Source organism: Hemicordylus capensis, chromosome 3, assembly GCF_027244095.1.
Source record: "Hemicordylus capensis ecotype Gifberg chromosome 3, rHemCap1.1.pri, whole genome shotgun sequence".
Lineage (NCBI taxonomy): Eukaryota > Metazoa > Chordata > Lepidosauria > Squamata > Cordylidae > Hemicordylus > Hemicordylus capensis.
The window spans coordinates 43,981,375-44,001,465 of NC_069659.1; the positions used below are offsets into that span (position 1 = coordinate 43,981,375).

Here is a 20,091-nt window from a genome sequence, read left to right on the forward strand (position 1 = left end):
GCAGAAGCCACCACCCTCAAAATTACTTAACCTGATGAAAATCCATAGACTTCAACACATTTAGTCCAGAGCAAATCCTTAAAATGGTTTACAGGGAACAACCTAAGAATTAAAATATACAAGCAAGAAGTCAATTCTGAGACTTCCGAACACACATTGCTGTATAATGGAACACGCCCTGCTAAGACCTTTATGCCCTGCAGTTCACACCACATACATCTATTATGGGCAAATTACACTTACTGCAAACGTGGGTGGGTAATTCCACAAAGCAATCATACACAGACCCAAATACGTGCCACAAATCAATAACAAAATCATTCAGAGAAGACTGAACAATAGGCTCAATTTAGCAAGTCATTAGAAAAGCCACTGCCCTCCGTTACATAATGCTTTTCTGAAGGCATCCTTTAAAATGGGGTGCAAGTATTTTAAATATAGACTAATAAGCCACGTGGATCACTTAGATAGATGACAATAGACTTTATGGTCAATTGTGGGGAGGAGAAGAGGAAAGAATGCCTCCTCCAATCTTTCTCTCTCGCGCTCTCTTTATATATCTATATACCAGGGGTATCACCATCTGCCCCCATGTTAGCAGATGGGGCACGTTTTTCCTGTCTCCGCCTCCACGTTTTAAAATGCTGCAGCTCTCAATGCATAAAATAACAGTCTCGCCCGGCATGGCTCAATGCAAGTGGGCGCATATTGGAAGCATTTTTTAAAGCAGCCTACAGAACAGCCTCCGCGCATGATGTCTGTGGCCAAGTGAGGCAGCCAGAAGAGAAAGGCGAAAAGCGCCGGTTTTTTAAGTGGGACTCCTTTGCTTCAGAGAGGAGCTTTCCACACAATGACAACCACCTTCTCTCCTAGACAGAGGGGGGGGGCTCCCTCCTCTTCCCCATCCCTGCCTCAGCCAGCCAGCCCCAAATGGTGCAAATTACAGCGCGGTTGGGGGGGGGGAGAAGGGAGTCCCTCAAGCAACCACCTCTTTCATCCAATGCGCACCCTTCCCAAAGCACAAGCCCCTAAACAATAGAGACAGGTATAGCGGGCGGGGGGGGGAGACCCCATACACGGCGCCTTTTGCAGTGAGAGCGAAGCTTTGGCATGCGAGTCAGCCCCAGAAGTGCTCCAGCCTAACCCTGCCGCGAGCGAGGGAGAGACCCTGAGAGAAACGGCTTCTGCCTTACCTGTGCCTTGGAAACGTCAAAGCGCCCCTTGCCCACGACTGCAAGCAGTCTGCCTGGCTTGCTGCAAAGGGAATGGAATGGATGCCGCCGCCTCTCAATGGCCAAAGCCCAGCCCCGCTGCTCCAGCCCTCTCCTGCCCTACGACACCACCCGCTTCAGACTGGCAACTGTGGCCGCCCAAGGGAAGGTTCGTTCGACTGGCTTTGTTGTGCGTCTCCCCGCCGTCCCCCCTCCTCTACGGGCTGGATAACTGCTGCTGCTGATGAGGCGTTCCCGCAACTGCTTCGCCTTTCTTCTTCTCCCGCGGCTGCTTATGGGAGTGATTTGCATTAGCCCGTCCCTCATTGAAATGCGGCTCTTCACACCAGGCTGGGCTAATCTAGCACGCTGCCTCTACTCAGAGGGCGGCGCTGCCGCCGCCGCTGCCGCCACTACCATCACGCTCGCTCGTCCTGTCTCTTTCTCTGAGGAGAGGGGATCGTTGTCAGCCAGACGAAGCCACCAGAAAGCAAGCAAGATATAGGTACTGTGTCTACCTCGCCTCCTGTCGACCAACTCGAGCTTAGTCCTGGAGGCCTTTTCGCAGTCCTGACTGGGACAGAGTGCATCTGGGCATGTAAAGAGCACACGTGTTACTGCTCAACGTTAATGGCTTAGAGAGGAGTGAGAAAAACAGCAAGGCAGGCCGGAGTGCAGATTCAACGAATTTCCACCCCGTTTAGATTTCACCAAACCCCTGCCCTGCCAAACCTTAAAACCTTTATCTCCCCCCACCACACACACACACACCCCTTTCCTCTTAAGTTTTAAGTTGCTCCCAAAGCTTTTCCCTATCTGCACCCCTGAGTCAGGTATCATCAAATTGCAGTTCCAGGACTTGATTTTTTGATGAAAGACCCTGTAGTGTGGAAAATAAGTGGGAAGAGAGTGCATGTGGGCATACACAGAGACTGGTAATGTTACCCATGATAACTTTTCTATATAGAATTATACTAACACATTGCTGTAAACAGCACTGTAACAACACAGATTTTCTATAGACTTAGATCATGTTTGTTTCCCCTTGAAATTCTTTCTTGGAAACTGTAAAGGCTGACTAATACAGATACCCTCCTGGTAGCTGTTTTCTTAGTAACATCATTTGGGGTGATTACACGTGCAAAATGCTTTTGAAGTTGGAGCATTTATTTTGGCTGATCTCAAAGCCTGAGTTGGAACATCTGTCTGGTATGGCTAATAGATATAATGCAGGGCAAGGCATTCATGCACTTAATAGTTGCACCAAGAGATAATATTGTGGTGCAACTGTGTCCATCATAGGATTACAGTAGGGGAAGAAGCTGCTGCACCTGCTTGAATTCTCCTTTGAGAGCAGCAAACAACCTTGGAGCAACTGACTGTCCTGTATTAAATTTGATAGCCTTAATAACCTATACGCTGCATTGACATGATCAGTGCAGTTTCACATGTATCTTTGGCCATATCTCCACTACAAATGTAGCAGTTGAAGATCACCAAATGGTCATTGTATTCTCCAATGAATCTTGGGGATTATAGTCTGATGAGATACTAAGACTTGTCTGTTAAAGAGGCTTAGTTCTCTCATGGAACTACAATGCCCAGAAGTCTCAGAGAAGATGGAAATACTATTAACTGTGTTAATGTTTATATTATAGATATGCCCTTTCATCAAAGTGTGCCATCCAACTGTTTGTTCATCAGGCCGTTGGTGGATGTGCTCAGGTCTGACCTCCACAAACTTCAGGCATCTTCTGCTCACATCAACCTATAGTAGAGGAGTAGAGGTCTTAGTAGAGGAGAACTGGTCTTGGGGCAGCAAGCATGACTTGTCCCTTTAGCTAAGCAGGGTCCACCCTGGTTGCTTTTGAATGGGAGACAACATGTAAGGGGATACTGTAAGGTATTCCCCTTAGGGGATGGAGCTACTCTGGGAAGAGCAGAAGGTTTCGAGTTCCGTCCCTGGCTTCTCAAAGAGACTCCTGCCTGCAACCTTGGAGAAGCCGCTGCCAATACTGGGCTAGGTAGACCAAGGTCTGACTTGGTCAAAGGTAGCTTCCTATGTCTCCACCAGAGGCACTCTTAACCCTGGACCTCTGGGCAGAAGTCTATGACCACCACACCCCCTGAGGGCCCCCAAATCCTCTTTGGCCTGTCCTGGGTGTTGTGGTTGCCATGCCATGCAACAGTGCATAGGGGTGTGGGGTGGGTGGGTGATGCTTTGCTTGCAGTGATGGGGGAGAGGGCTCCAAAGGCCTTTAGGTCCAGGCTCTGAAATTGCCTAAGTGCAGAGGTAATTTTGGAGCCTGGACCTAAAAGCCTTTGGAGCCCCTGCCCCCCTGGAGGCCCCTGCTCCTGCTGCAAGTTAAACATCATCCCCTTACACACACACACACACCATGGCAAACACACATTTCAACACACAACTTAACATATTCCCATCCCACATTTATCTTTCCCCACTCCCCGCTCTGTTTCTAAAGCACTGGGCTCAGGTCATCATCACACTTGGCTGCCCCATGCAATGCAGGCCAGCAGTGACCACATCACTTGGGACAGTCTAAAGCGGATTGCAGAGGGCGGGGTGGAGTCCCTGGACTTCAACCCCGAAGTGCACCTCTGGTCTCTAGCCTATAAAAGGAGTGGTGTTTGAGTGGGTTTCCTTGAACCACATCATTCATTCTAGTTTCCAGAGATAAACTATGTGTGTCGTCATTTGTTCTGGCATTTCAAACATCCTTATTATGTGCATCTTCTCTAATTTCTGAATCATGGAATTAAGCCAACGGGTCAGAGGAATGCCCAGCCAGGGTGGGAGAGCTGTGTGTGCTCCTGATCAGTGGTCATATGTTTGCAAAGATCAAGGGAGGAGGAGGAGGAGGAGGAAAGAGCCGGGAGCTGGGGAGGGCAAACATGGTCAACCCACATTCTGTCCCCAGCGTTTTACTGACAGTGGATGGAAAGCCATTCTACCCACTCCCGTCTCCCACACCATCGCTCTCCCCTCCTCCTCCTCAATCTTTGCAAACACATGACTGCCAATCCAGAGTGAGTAGCACTCTCCTACCCTGGCTGGGTACTTCTCTGACCTTGTTTAGCTTCATATGAACAGCCCTGCTGAGCAGTGCAGGGGGCGTGGCAGAGGGGATGCCAGCGGGAGGAACCTAGGCCAATGGCTGGCTTCCTCTGCCTGTGTGTGGCACCCAAGCCAGGCCATGAATGGATGCAACCAAGAGGAGAAGTGAGCAAGCAAAGTGGAATAGAGGCTGTCAGGCTGCTCTTTCTGTTTCCTGGTTGCATCAGTCCATTGCCTGCCTGAGCTAGATGGAGTAAGCAAATAAGGCAGGGAGTCAAACAGAACAAAAAAGATGCATATGCTGTATTGTAAAACATGGTTTCATCTTGTACATGGTGATTTGCTTTTAGACTTTGAGATGCGTAGCTATAGTTGAACAAGAGGGGACAAGTGTTCTTGGGCTTATGTGGGGGGAAGCACACTGGCTGGGTAACAGCCTTCTCTTCACTCTCCCCTCCCACCACCTTGACTTCTTGGCAAACTGCTGGCCCCTGATCGGAGTATGGAGAATGTGACATTATTTGCACAGGAGCAAGGGCATGCTGAGAAGGTTGTTTTTCACCATGACCATATAATTCTTCTGCAGCAAAGACACTAGGAGCAATGGTGGGGAAGAGGAGGCAGCAGGGCCTAAATGCACGGCACATTTTCCCAAGACCTGCTTCAGCCTTGCTAGGCCCCTGCATTGATGACTGACAGTTGAGCTTCTGAATTTACTCTCTTGAAAAGTGTGGCTGAAGACTAGCCCTTCGTATTAACAACTTTGTTCAGGGCAGAGTACTTTTTGTGTTTGGATTCTGATAATTCATATGCACCTTATCACTTCTGAAGAGTACACATCTATCTATCTATCTATCTAGTTCGCAAGCGAGCTGCCAGCAAGGGAAGAGGGAAACGGCGGCACTGGATGGGCTTGCTTGCGGGCGGGGAGAAAATGATGATGGTGGTGGTGGTGGTGGTGGCGGCGGAGAAAACAGCACGGGCAGTGGCAGGTGGGTGGGGAGGAGAAGACGTCAGCAGTGACGGGAGGGCGGGGGCAGAACTAGAAGTGCAGATGCTCTGCACCTGGCCCAGCCAGTTTGTATAATTGCTAAATTTTCTCTGTAAAATATACACAATCATAAGTGGACTGATCTTCAAGCTATTGCTCTGGAGTGTTTTAAAAGGCAACACCTTGAAATATAGACATGCATGCACAAGTGATGCAGTGCACATCTGTCTTGTACTTGGGTGTTGAAATGTTGTGTGTGGTGTTGGTTTCAGGGCTTCTACCACCTTTGTTTAGACTGCCCACTCTTTCAGCAGCTGCCAAATAAGTGAACATTGTTCTGTTGGGCAGACAGCGACTCTATGTCCAGTACCCAGTTCTAAAGCTTTGTCAGCAGGGCTTTCTTCGCCAGTTTGGCTGGCAGCGTTTTCGCGTGTCTGTCATCCTTATAGATTTGTTCTCTTTTTTCATTGTAAAAGTCTCAAAAAGAATTACAGCATTACACGGGACAACCATAGCACTCACATTCTCTGTGAACTGGGAGGGAAAATGGCTTGCTTCTGAATGCAATAGGCATTAGTGCCAGGAAGAACAGACAACGGCAGCCAGAGGAGGAGGAGAAGGAAAGCAGGCAAGCAGGCACATATAACCAGGCAATGCACAAGAAATCTAGTGGCCAAGTTAGCTCATCTATCCATCTCCACAGATTTATATAGCATGTAAAGTTATACATTTGACTCTCATCAAAGCCTCACGATTTGAACCATGGAAATACATTTTTAAGTGTGTCTTTAAAAAAACACACCACTCAGATATTTTCCCACCTCTTTCATAAGGTGAAGTGAGACTGTCACCTTAGGTGGCAGGTTATTGGCGTGGCAGCAGGAGGGCAAGATGGCCCCCGCTGCCTCCACCTGAGCAGCTATCCAGCAAGCTTTGCAAGGATCACCTCTCCTCACCCTCTCCTTGCAAGCTTGCGAGAAACACAAGGAGAGAAAAGGAGGATTGAAGAGCACTACATACAGAACAGGAGGAGGGGGCGGCCGTTGGCACCCTTCCATACTCACACATGGCATTCAAAGCTTGCAAGGGTCCGTTTTGAAAGGGGGCTGGCCCTCACCAGAGATGTGGGGTAAGGCAGCTTTTGGTGCCTTCCCTCAGATATGGTAATACCTTGGAGCACCCCTGCATTTTTTCTATAGAGATTGGGAAAAGAGACAACAGAGGGCTTGGAGGAGCCATCTGTGGGCTCACGGGCATTCCTTCTCCCTCACATAACCCACACATGTGCGTGCGCACACACTGCTGTTAGACTTGACAGTGCCAAACCTCTGGTGAGAATCCAGTGTCAGTTAAGGAGCACTAAATGCACAACCACCCAGGTGTTGGATGCTTTCTTCCTCCGCCACCTTCATATCTTCATTTTAAGGTAGATTTGCATACAGAAATCAATTGGTACTTGAGAATCTCTCTTGCCATGTCTGCACAACTAGGGTGGAGATGCCAAATCTAGAGGGGGCTAGGGATGTGCATGAATCAGTTTGGCACAGCCCACCAAATTGTTTTGACAGGGCGGGGATCAGTACCTTTTAAGCATGAGTCAAGCAGGTCCTTACCTTCTCTACTATGCCCTGCCGCCTTTCTGGGCACAGCGCTGCACTGCTCAGAAGTCCGCGTGCGGCTGCAGGGCTTCACCCAACAGCCTGTGTGCGGTGACTGTGTGTGTGGGTCAGCAACACCGCAGCGCATGTGTGGTGGCCATGTTTGTTCCACCACAACCCGCAGGTTGCTGGGTGAAGCCTTGCGGCTGCATGTAAACTTCTGAGACGCACAGCACTGTGCCTGGAAAAGCAGCAGAACAGCAGGAATCAGGTAAGCACCTGCTTTACTCATGCTTAAAGGTACCACTCCCTGCCTCGCAGAAGCAATTGTGCACATTGTTGGGAATTCTCTCCAGTAAGAGATACCCTTCTGTTACAGCAGAGTGCACAGAGGTACAACACAGCGGAGTCTACCTAGGCATGCGTGTATGCTGAGCGTAAAATAAACTTGGAGCCAGTTCATAGTTTCGAATCAATATAAGGAGTCTTTATTAGTGAACTCCATTCTAGATAGTAAAGTGGAGAGATAGGATCTCTAATCTAGCTTGCTAGCTCGATGCAGAGGGATGAATTCTGCATCTCTGCACACATGGTGCAGGGAGAGAGGAGCGTGTGTGTTGCAAGGGAGAAGAAAGGGAAAGAGGAAGAGGAAGTTGAACGCAGGAAGGAAGGAAGTCCCTAAGAGTAGCAATCTACATATCTAAGGGATAGTGTCAGAGCAGTAAAGAAGGGATGAACAATGTCTTGAGCCCTCTAGCCCTCTGACTCACTAGTCTGTCCCCCTCTGTCACTGAGACATGAGACAGCACAGAGTCCTTCACTTCCAACAACATCCCTAGAGGAGGCTTCTGATCCACACATTATGAATGATCTTTGACACCCCGCACAAATAAACTAACTGCTCAGATCAATGGCCTGTTTGCATTAGTGAAGTGAATGCAATGGTAGCTTCCTTGAGCATGGTTTCTTTGCCCCTGGGCTCCTGCTCAAAGAAGCTGCATGCTACTGCTGCATCTTATGTACTTCTGTCATATGTCATACTGTTCATACAAGTAGATGGTAGCCTTCAACTATTGTTCCCTGCTAACTGGGCAAAGAGGCACCCTTTAAAGGTGGTGATTCTCTGTATTTAGCAGTGGGGAGAGCAACTGGCCCTATCCACCCCCAGCACAGCATCCCTCCAGTGTCTGTTGCTGGTGTCGATCTTATGTTGCCTTTTAGATTGTAAGCCCTTTGGGGACATGGACCCTTCTTTCTTTCTTTCTCTCTCTCTCTTTTTAACCGCTTTGGAAACTCTTGATGAAAAGTGGTATATAAATACTTGTAGTAGTAGTTTTGGCCGGGAATGGTGGAAGTTATAACCCAACAACATCTGGGGACCCAAGTTTGAGAACACCTGCCTTACAGTGGTGGTGTGGATGCAGTTTATTTCATTCTCAGCGACTGATGCTGTTGCTGCTGACTCACCAAGAATAAAATAAATCTGTATCCGCAACAACCACCACAATAAGAGTAAGGGCCCATTCAACTGCTGACTGCTGAATAGGCCCAATCCTCCTTAGGGGAACCTGATGCAGGTATCAGCAGCGGGGCCCACAAATCCTGGGCCCTTGGCAGCTGCACAAGTGTGCCTTTGGTCAGCATTAGTCCTGGTTCCATGAGCAATGTCTATATGTTCTCACACATATAGGCCATGAGCTTTCAGATAGGATCTTCTTGATGTAGGTTAGTACAGCAGAGTAGTTCTCCTTCATCCCATCCAGGTCTACTGCTATTGTCAAGCAGTCTTGCACTTCCACTACTCATTAGAAGAAGCTAAATGTGGACGTGGTCTTGTGGTAGCAAGCATGACTTGTCCCCATAGCTAAGCAGGGTCTGCCCTGGTTGCATCTGAATGGGAGACTTGATGCGTGAGCACTGTAAGATATTCCCCTCAGGGGATGGAGCCACTCTGGGAAGAGCAGAAGGTTTCAAGTTCCCTCCCTGGCTTCTCCAAGATAGGGCTGAGAGAGACTCCTGCCTGCAACCTTGGAGAAGCCGCTGCCAGTCTGTGAAGACAATACAGAGCTAGACAGACCAACAGTCTGACTCAGTATATGGCAGCTTCCTATGTTCCTGTGTTGTTTTAGGTTAATCAGACATGTAAACAAGGGCTGTAGTTGTCTTACAAATGATGTATTATTGCAGTGTTCTTCATTGCAAGGCCCAGGAGCCAGTGGAGGCTCCCCATTAACCCCAAATGCAGTTCCCTAATGATTTATTAGGCCTATGTGAAGCTTTGGACAAAACCGAATACTCTGCGCATCCCCTTGGCGCTGTGCAGAGAGGACCATGCCCACCATGCAGCGCTGCACTTAGCCCAGTACCAGTGAGGCTTCTTCAAGGAAAAAAGAGCCCGGTCAAGCCACATCGCCATCTTAGAAGGCACACGTGGAGCACTTTCCCCAATGGGTTATATGGGAAAAGCTCTGGGAAGCATGACACTTAAAAAAAAACATTTTTTATATCCCGCTCTTCCTCCAAGGAGCCCAGAGCGGTGTACTACATGCTTAAGTTTCTCCTCACCACAACCCTGTGAAGTAGGTTAGGCTGAGAGAGAAGTGACTGGCCCAGAGTCACCCAGCTAGTATCATGGCTGAATGGGGATTTGAACTCTGGTCTCCCCGGTCCTAGTCCAGCACTCTAACCACTACACCATGCTGGCCTGGTGTAGTGGGATGCACTTCCCTGAGCATCCCTTCCAAAATGGTGCTGGGGCTCAACAGGGCTTTGTTTCACTTAAAGGGCCCCTCCCCAGCTCTGACAAAAGTGCAGCAGGAAACTCTGGCTTTGGGGGAGGGGGGGTTCCCCAAAGTAGCCCCCATTTGAAAAATAATGAAGATCATTGTACTATTGTCTTTACCACCAGGCATGTTTCTTTGGGAGCCACATTTGGGAGAGGTCAAGGGTCTATTAAACAAGCCCCCTACTGATACGTTGTCCACACTAATATAGACGGGGGAGGAAAGGGAGATGCAGAATTTTAAAATTATACTGTATTCCAGAATGCTAGTTAGGCAGATGCATCTAATTACTTTAGTCATGGTATATTCCAAATGCACAATAGTTTAATCTTCATTAATGTGTTAGACATATAATAAGTTAATAGCTGTATCCAAGTTAGTATTTCTCTCACGTACTCTGTTGGGAGAAACACCCTTTTGTCTGGGTTCATGAAAAAGATATTGACCTTTTGTCAGAAATCAGTAATCATATTTTGCAGGGTGGATAAAAAATTATTATAACAAGCAATACAAAGAAAAGGCCCTTAGAGGGGGAAAAAGAATTATCATAGCAAAACAACATAAATTTGATTAAAACAAATTATGCCAAATTCTCTTAAGTCTCCTTTTCAGAGATGGGAAACAGTTTAGTGGATAGTGGCCAAGCAGTGGACAGAAAATTAGAGGGCAGAAATGCCTTTAGAATCATTCAAGCTAACTCTGCACACTCAAGCAAATCACATACATCCTAAACCCTACCTTTGGACCACATTATAGCAATGATAGTTTTATACCAGCAGGAACTGGCAGAATGCACTATACAAGGAATGCTTGCCAGATAATCACACACAGGGATTATTCACAGGGAATTCAGAATCAGGGAAAGTGCTGACACACTTAAACAACAACAACAACAATCAATTTATGTCCCCAACAAACTTCTCTTCGCTGAGGGAGGCAATATGACTCACACTGTAACTTTCCCTGAGATAAAAGCCACAGAAAGCAAAGTCAGAATTGGCTTTGGAGATACGGATTTTGATCTGTTTTTATGTTTTATTGAATTGTTTTTATTATGTTGTTAGCCACCCCGGGGTCTTAGGATGAAGATAGTCAGGTTTCTGTCTACCTGTAACTGTAGTTCTTTGAGTGGTCTTCAGTGCATTCACATGTCGGTTTGCACCTGTACAGAGCCAGACCTCAGAACTTCTAAAGCTTTACCCAAGAGCCCCCCAGAAGCCAGAAAAGGGCTCAATCAAGCTGACAGCTTACTTCAGTCTGAGTGACTGCCACATAACTGTATACTAAAGTAAAGTGTGCCATCGAGTTGGTGTCAACTCCTGGCGACCACAGAGCCCTGTGGTTGTCTTTTGGTAGAATACAGGAAGGGTTTACTATTGCCTTGCAGTATGAGGTGATGCCTTTCAGCATCTTCCTATATCACTGCTGCCCGATACAGGTGTTTCCCATAGTGGGGATTTGAACCAGCAACCTCTGCCTTGCTAAGTCAAGTCATTTCCCCACTTGCGCCATTAGGTGGCTTCTAGGAAAGATTTATTCTGGCTGCAGCAGGGAAGTAAGGAGGGTCATGTGAATGCACAAAAGACCACTCTAAGAACTACAGTTATAGGTAAGAAACCTGACTTCCTTCTTCATGGTCTCTGTGCATCACACGTGGGATAACAACAAGCACTCTTACCTGGAACTCAGTGGAGAGTACATTCCAAGACAGAGGCACCAAAGGAAGTATGAGACCTGGAGTGAAGATCCAATGAGTAATGCTGGATGGACGTACATGAGAGGAGAACTGGTCTTGTGGTAGCAAGCATGACTTGTCCCCTTAGCTAAGCAGGGTTCACCATGGTTGCATATGAATGGGAGATGATGTGTGAGCACTGTAAGATATTCCCCTCAGGGGATGGAGCCACTCTGGGAAGAGTAGAAGGTTCCATGTTCCCTCCCTGGCATCTCCAAGATAGGGCTGAGAAAAATTCCTGCCTGCAACCTTGGAGAAGCCACTGCCAGTCTGTGTATGCACATCTTCACCTCTGGGCCCAGTGTTGTAGATTTTAGCCATGCACAGCTAGGCAGAACAACAGTTGCTGCCATGGTTCTAGAGCCACAGTCTGCTCTGTGACAGGCAGAGTGCAGCTGTTGATTCATGATCTGAAGGCCCTCCGTGTCCTGCCCTTACCTTCAGATAGTGGAGAGGAGGAGGAAGTTGGCAATCCTCCAACAGATCAACAGGCGAGTTCATCTGTCAGGCCACAGGAAGAAGGTCCTGAGGCAGGCCAAGTTGAGGCTGCAGCTCCCAGGGGGCCATCAGACGCTGCAGAGGAGATGGGGGGTGCAGAGCCAAGGCCAGAGCCGGAGAGCATGCAAACAACACCCCAACAACGGATATATGAGCATCACTGGCAACAGCTGGAAACACTCAGATGGAGCAAGCGGCTGCTTAACAAGCAAGATAAATGCTGAATAATTGGCAGCTGATCAGAGGAGGAACCCAATTAGTCAAAGCACTATACATCAAGGCCAGCAGGCAGTAAATGCTGCTGGAAGCAACAAGTCTCTTTGAGCCTGCTACAGCCAAGCCTCAGAGATCAGGAAGGACTTCAAGGAGCTGCCTCCGACCTTGACAGCAACCTTGATTTGGACACAAGATGGACAGGCTCCTAACACTTAGACAGGAATGTAATCACTGAATCACTTTGTTCTGACTGCAACTGGTTCACAAAAGGTTCCAACTTTAACAGCAAGAAACGGGTATATTGTGCCATACAACCTTGATAGTTTGCAATGTGAAGTCATTTCCCAAAGTCCTCAAGTTTCCTGCTGTCCTGATCAGCTGATACAGAGAGAAGCTTTTGTCGTGAGCCTTGCTGAGGTGAATCCACCACAATAGAATTAGTTTGAGGATGTTTAAACAGATGTCTGCCTGGTGTACTCTATACAAATGCTCAAGTTTCCTTGAAGTGGGGTGTATAGACACAGGCTTCCCCCACATACCTTTCATTACCTTAAGGCTACTTGCATTTCTAAACATGGCCATTCTTTGCAATTGTTCTGCATTTGGACAGTAATTCTCTGTGGAGATAGATTGCTTCTCCCCATCCAGCCAGTCATCCAAATGTTGGGAGCCCTGTGGTAAGTCAGGGTCTCCCTGGGTTGAACGTGTGTCTTCCCACAAATCCAACTCATGGTCAGGAGGTGACATAGGATCCTTGGCCTTCAATGTAGACATAGCAAGCTTTATGGGAACTGTGGGTGCAGCTGCTTTAAACCCCTTCCCCTTAGGATCAACCTTTGGCTGTGCAGTGGTTGAGGCCTTAGATAGGGTAGAAGAGATCATACACGTGTCTGTTTGTTGAGGTGAAGGGGATCTGAAGTGAGAATGGTGACTATGGGGGCTGTATCCACAGCAAGACAGCCTTTCGCTGCTATCCACCTCCTAGTGTCTGTGCCTTGAGTGCATGGGGCAATAGGGGTCCATACAAGGTTTGACCTACATATACCCCATGTATGGATGATTGTAAGTCAAGAGAAAAGTCCCACCAGTAATGTTCCCTCCTATACTTTGGAGATAACTGCCCTGAGCCATTTTTGGAAAGGTGGTATAGAAATCGAATGAATGAAATAATTGGGGGATCTGTCCCTGTGTCCATGTTTCCCATAGGAGCGTGAAACAGGCCAGTAGGGAGTGTCAGAATCATAGCCCCTATTGGAACCAAGAACATGGTCTGGTTAGCTCTCCTGGTCAGAATCAAGAACTGGCCATAAGTCTTGGTTCCTATCCTTCCCTGAAGAACAGCTGTATGGAACTTGCAAGAGCGGGGAGGTTGCCACAGAAACAGGCTGCTTAGGTTTTGAAACCACAGGCTTATCTGCCTACTTTCTCTTTTTCTTTTTGAGCAGCTCCCAGGGACGTTTAGGAGCATCTGCTGTCAGTACCAAGCAGGATGCATCTGATTTCGATGGAAGCAGCTGGCGGGTTCCTGTGGCCAGCAGCACTGCCTTAGTTAACACATCCAAGGTGGATGTCTCTTACTGGTCCAGTTCAGCCACGCAAGTGCTCATATTGGAGCCAGTGGTGGACAAGGGCAGCAGAGTCGCAGAGGTAATGCTGCACTCTCTCTGGTCACTAGGGACTGTTGTATGTGCCAGTATATCTGGCACGCAGGGCCCTGACCCACAATATAGCACAAATGCTTGGCAAGTTTTACGAATGCCTGGCAAATCTGGCAAATGTCTACTCTCTGGGTTTCACCGAGGCAGGATAAGCATTCAAGATGGTTGCCAGAAGTGGGCAGTTTTGAAGAGCAGGTCAGATAGCATTTAAAAGTGGCCCTCACAGCCATAAGCCAAGGGACAAAGACGAGGGGGTAGGGTGTCCAAAGAAATAAAATGCAAAAAGGACAGACAGAATACATGAGGATGAGAAAGGAAAGAAGAATAAATGCGACCAAGAAACAACCAACTAGTCTTTTTAGCTCACTCACGAACAATGTGAAGGAAGGCTCTCTGATATGACTGCTGCAGTGGTCGAAAAGAGACTGAGGTAAGAGGTGGGGAGCAGAGTGAACAAACAAGGGGGTCCTTTCTGCCAAAAGGATTCTAGCTCTGGAAGGTTCCAAGATACATTCTTCACATGCACAGACACCTAGACAATGGCCACTACAAAGAACAATTGGTTGTCAAGGAGGTTCAGGTGGCGTTGTGAAGGGTAGGTCATGCACCGGTATCACTGGAGTTTGCCGTTGTGACCTTACAGATGTAGCATGCCTCAGAAATTTAGAAGGTGCCTTCGAACGAGATCAGGTCCTGGAGAGGGACGTGGAACCAGACCTGGACCTATGGTGAGTCCTGCCTTGTCGGTGTGAGGAGTAGTGCAAGTCTCTGTTATGTCAAGTATCATAATATCTTATGTCCATGAGGATGCAATGTGGCAAGTAACGAAAAGGGGAGTAATGAGATTCAGGAGGATAGATATCCTAGTAAGGCAGATAGTGATGCCTAGAATCTCAGTAACTGCTGTCACAAAAGTAATCCAACTCCTCATTCTCATGAAAGGAGTAGTCATCCTCAGGGTAGGAGGATGGTTTGTGGTATTTTGGATGGGTTCCTATTGCAAGGAGAGTAAGGCCTGTCCCGAAAGGAACTCGTCCTCCTCCTCCTCCTCTTAGCTATCTTGGAGAAAATGCTAGGGCTTCTGCTGCAGGTCCTATAAGAGCATGGACTGGTAGGAGAATTCAGTGGGTCAGCCATAGAGACTTAGGTATTGGAGTTGGAGCAGGGCGAATCCAAAGGTCCAGGCAAGGGTGGTATCTGAGCAGGAGGTACTTGTGGCTTTGTTATGTGCTTCTACTTCTTTTTGTGTTCCCCCTGCTGTTGCTCAGGGATAGTTACTGGGGTTTTTGGTACCTTGGGTGTCTTCTGCTTCTTAGGTACAGAAGGAGTACCATCTGAGGCCGACAAGTCAAGCACCAGAGGCGTGGCAGGCTTCTGCAGGGGTCTGTTTATCCTTTTTTGATGGTACCCACAAAGGCACTGCCCTCTGCTTAGTTGGAATCACAATTCCCTTCGGCATCGAGGGCTCCACCCCTGAACTGGGTGGAACACTGGAGTCAGAGTGCTCAGGCCAGAGGGTGGCTTCAGAGGCAGCAGCAGGGCTGACTGAGAAGGCACCAGCTGTGTAAGAGGCACAGACAATGGGATTGGAGTGGGAAGTGTGAGCAGGCCCGAAGGCACAACCAGAGAAGCCTGCATTGTTGGGAATGCTCCAGCTACTTCAGTACAAGAGCAGGCCTTGCTAAAAATGTGGAGTTAGCCTGAAAGGCTTTCTCCCAGAGGAGGGTGCAGAGCCTAATGGCCCAGTTGTGACAGGCTTGCTTAGTAAAGCCACGACAAATGGAGCAATGTGTTTCCCCCAAACAAGCTAGGCACAAATGAATGGCCAAGGAGGGCAACACTGAGAGCAGCATTTAAACAGTATCTTTGTGGCCATAAGAGGCTGAGGGAAGGGGAGGGGAAGTATCAAAGAAAGAAAAATGGGGACAATAGTAAGGCAGAAAACACACACACACACACACACACACACGAAAAGGATATACTTGCTAAATTAACAAATTCTGTCAGCAGAGAGAAAGCAAAGCAAGAGAAAACAGCCAAAAGTGTAGCTAGTGTGGCAGTCAGTGAAAGACTGAGGTAAGGAGGGAAGCTGTCAGCTAGAGGGGGCCTTTTCCCCACCTTTTGGGGGCTCTTGGGTAAAGCTTTAGAAAGTCCAAAGTCTGGCTCTGCACTAGTGCCAGCAGCCACTATTGAGCAGACGAGTTCAAAGAACCGGGCTGCTGTCAATCAGGTGCCATGCCTGGCGCCACAGCCACAGCCACACCCCTTGCATCTGATGTCTTTAAAAGCAGGGCTTCCAAACGTGACCCCATTTGGGAGCAAAACCACACCCCCATCTGACATCAGATGGAGGGGGCGTAGTGGGGGGCCCCATCAGCTGGAGGGACACAGGCCACTGGCTGGCTTCCTCCGCCAGTGTCTGGCGCAAATCCATGTGTGATGCACAGAGACCACGAATAATAATAATATATGAATATAAATAAATAAAATAAATCCCCTCCCATTATTGCCATCATGGTTCCTTTGTTGCATCCTCCAGTTAGGTGTGCAAAATGCAGCCACTAAGGGCCAAACCACATTTGGCATTAAGGATGTAACAGAATTAACTGATGTGAAGCTTTTCCAAAGCCTGACTGCAGTGGTGTGGTGACATTGGCAGTCGCCTGTGCTCAATGTTTGCGACAGGTCGCCCCCACCAACATTGCCTCCTCCCTGCTCACCCATTGGCTCTGCCGACCTCTACAACCACTATGACCAGCAAAGAAAAGCAAGCTGTCCTGTGACATGGTATAATGTCATCGCCACCTGGCGCCCAGGAACTGGGCGGTGACATCATTATACCACGCTGTGGACCCATTGCTTCTCTTTGCTAGCTGTAGTGGTTAGTGGCACCGCAGAGCCAGTGGCGGCAGGATGGAGGGCGGAAAGCCAATTGTGGTTCTCCCTGGTGATCCCTGTCCCCAGCGAGAACCTTGGTGGCCAGTGTTCTTCACGTGTGGTCGCACAATGGTACATACGCTCCTGACTGATTGAACAATTCATCTTGCAGAAAAGGAGGGCTGAATTAATGGTATGCCTTGAAGAAACAAAGCCTGCTTTTACAATCTCTAGTCCACTGAAGATCTTAAGCAGTTTATATTTGAATGCAGAATGTAAAAAGCCTTTTGTGCTAAGTATATTTATCCATTGTTCACTTAAAAGATGGGATCGTCTCCCCAAGATAAACTGTTGTTTTTGCTAAAACACACTATAAAGTATGTTGCACTTAAAGGCAAAGTGTGCCGTCAAGTTGATTTGGTTTTCTTTGGTAGAATACAGGAGGGGTTTACCGTTGCCTCATCCCGTGCAGTATGAGATGATGCCTTTCAGCATCTTCCTATATCACTGGTGCCCGATATGGTGCCAGCAGACATTCAAACTGGCAACCTTCTGCGTGTTAGTCAAGCACTTGGGACAGCAAAATTTCTTTCTAAAGCATGATTGAGTTCCAAAGCTAAAGAAACTGCTATGGATTACTGTGAACCATCATCAGGTTTTTGGTATTTTGCTGGTGTCATGATTTTTGTAACAATTTGCAATGGTTCTTAATGCTCAGTGTGTAAGGCTTGTTTTCTTGTTCTGTGGTGGATTTTGTATCATGACAAGTTGCTAAATTACTGTACAATAAACTGACTTGACTTGGATGTGATTGACTCTTACATGTGTGCTCCCCTTCTCCAATAGCAGAGGCAGGAGAAAGGCAATCCAGACTGAAACTACAGCATGGGTGTGTGCGGGGGTGCTCTAACCCCCTCTCTATCTATATCATGGTCCCAATGCCATTTGCTCCAGAAGGGAAGCCTCTACTGGGACGTCTACATAATGAAAGAAAAGTGCATACATCTAACAAACAAAAATGAGTGGTGTGGGTATGATACAATCTGCTGTGAATTTTGAAGAGTTGGTTGGTTGGTGTTAAATAAAAATCATATTTCCCAATGATTACATACCAATTTTGCAAAGACAATCCTGCCACTGAAATTAGCTGAATGCACTATGTTTTACACCAGAATATACTCAGGAAAAGGTTTAAATATATCTTTTTTATATTTTAGAAGAAAATGGATATAATTGTTATATTTTAACTGTTATTGTTCCACACAGATTAACACCCAATAATTGGATCAAATAATTCCAAAACAACATCATGACTAAGGGAAGATCTTTCTCATATTGCAATTTACTGGGATTCAAATTTATCATATATGGTAATTATACAATATAATGAATACTGTGCATTTTATTTAAATCCTATGAATTTCAAAATGTTTTTAGAAGCTCATAATTCTCTCTCTCTCTCCCCCTCTCCCCTAGAGAGATCAGTCTCCAGTTGCCTCCAGCTCGAGCTTTCTCAGTTGCTGCCCTGAGACTGTGAAATGTGCTCCCTACTGAGATGCAATCCTCATCTCTGACAATTTTTTAAAAGCATTTGAAAATCCACCTCTTCACCCAAGCTTTTTCAGTTCTTTAACATGTTAAGGTTTTAATTTGTGGGTGATTTTTAAATTGTTAAATTGTTTTAAGTTTTTGTATATATTTTAACTTGTTTTATGCTATTGTTAACCGCCCAGAGATGAAAGATTGGGGTGGTGTACAAATTATATGGTAAAGTGTGCCATCAAGTCAATTTTGACTCCTGGCGCCCACAGAGCCCTGTGGTTTTCTTTTGATAGAATACAGGAGGGGTTTACCATTGCCTCTTCCCACACAGTATTAGATGATGCCTTTCAGCATCTTCCTGTATTGCTGCTGCTCAAAATAGGTGTTTCCCATAGTCTGGGAAACATACCAGCAGGGATTCAAACTGGCAACCTTCTGCTTGTTTGTCAGGCATTTCCCCGCCACTTAAGGTGATATATATTACAGATACTTAATTTCTTTTACTTTCCTGTAAAATGACTTTTTTGTGATGATGGGCCTCACCTACTAGAAACTAAATAAAAGGTTAGAGAGAGAGAGAGAATCATACATGGATGTTGGACATGTTCAGTTAAGAAAAAAAAAAGCCAGAGGAACATGTTCTGATTTTAGAACAGTGTTTAACCATGGGCAACATGATGAATTAAAAGCTCAGCTTTGGCTTTAGTTGTTGAATACTTGGCACTTCTGTAAAGATTCTGGGAACAAACCCTTAGTAGAACTAATTCAATTCAAATTTTCATGGGCTAATCTAATATTCAACATAAGTCCTTTTATATGTTCTCACTGGGTGTTTTAGCAACCACTAGATTGTAGAAGAGACATTTCCCTTGTTAAGGGGATTTTCTGCCCTTGCAGTTATAGAATACTCTAAAATAACAGAGGAGCAACACATCAGACCATTTGTTTTAGCAAAAAGGCAAGTACTTTTCAAGAGACTGTCCATGATTGACTTGTCCCAGTGGTGTTCTAAATTAAATAGCCCTGCGTTGAACATTTTTATTGCCAGGATTTTAGAATGACAACTATATAAAAGGCATTGTACATTATACTTTTAAGTAATCTGTGAAGCGCTGCTATGAAATTGGGAATTGTTTGAAAACAGGCTTTTATAGATTACTTCCTTAGGCAAATAAATCCTCTGCTTGAATAACTTGTTTTAAAAAAGAACATATTTGTTCTGCAGTAGTAGACCCTTAGAGAAAGAGACAAGAATTTCTTTGCTTTAGGGAGCTTTGAGAGCTATTATAGTCCCCCAACCAGGATTGTGGCATTGGTTAAAGAGGTGAGAAAGTAGGGTAATAGGGATTTAAGATCTGTGAACTGCTATTCTGGCTGATGCCCACTACAATTTTGTGATCAAATGTGATATTAGTAGCACTCTGTTCAACTAACTGTTATCTGCAAAAAAGCTGTGACTGTAAATTAAACAGTTTAGGATTCTGCTCCGTACTATGCCCATACCATTTTTTTCTTCTTTAAATAAATATTAGCTAAGGAACTTCAGCCTGGGCAACAGAGACTGTTATTTTACTGTAATTCTGACTACCTGGGGGGCGGCGGGCGGGGGGGATTGTGCTGATTTTTTCTAAACTAAAAAATATCACAAATGAAAGGTTAGATTTGTGCTACATTTAAAAAGTAACGATTCAAAATACATGTTTAATTGCAAGCAATGTAAAGCCAATGAATCTGACTGCTATTAGACAGTGCAAAATATACAAGAGTAAGTTTTATAGATCAGGGGGAAATATTCATATCATTAACAAGTATTAGTAAGAGACTGGCTTGCCTTGGCCTAAGTTTTAGACTCTAAGAGAGATAAAAGACCTGGTTTTATATTTTTGTCAGCTGTTAGTCACATAGG

General features: G+C 46.4%; 1 protein-coding gene and 1 long non-coding RNA gene across 7 annotated transcripts in view; one reads left to right on the forward strand and one right to left on the reverse strand.

The window, feature by feature from the left end:
* The window catches only part of DCLK1 (doublecortin like kinase 1), a 399,204-nt gene extending 387,162 nt beyond the window's left edge, over positions 1-12,042 (reverse strand). The window contains exon 1 of one of the 6 annotated variants that reach the window (XM_053305405.1): positions 11,833-12,042. The gene's annotated coding sequence lies outside the window, so the exon portion shown is untranslated. Of the gene's footprint in view, positions 1-1,193; positions 1,754-11,832 lie in introns of those variants that run through there. The other 5 variants (XM_053305407.1, XM_053305404.1, XM_053305409.1 and 2 more) reach the window with 5 other exon arrangements.
* LOC128349337 (uncharacterized) lies at positions 1,600-18,366 on the forward strand. Its single transcript, XR_008318752.1, has 3 exons — positions 1,600-1,716; positions 17,910-18,013; positions 18,120-18,366. It is a non-coding gene; the product is annotated as an uncharacterized LOC128349337 (long non-coding RNA).
* The last annotated feature ends 1,725 nt before the right edge of the window (positions 18,367-20,091 follow it).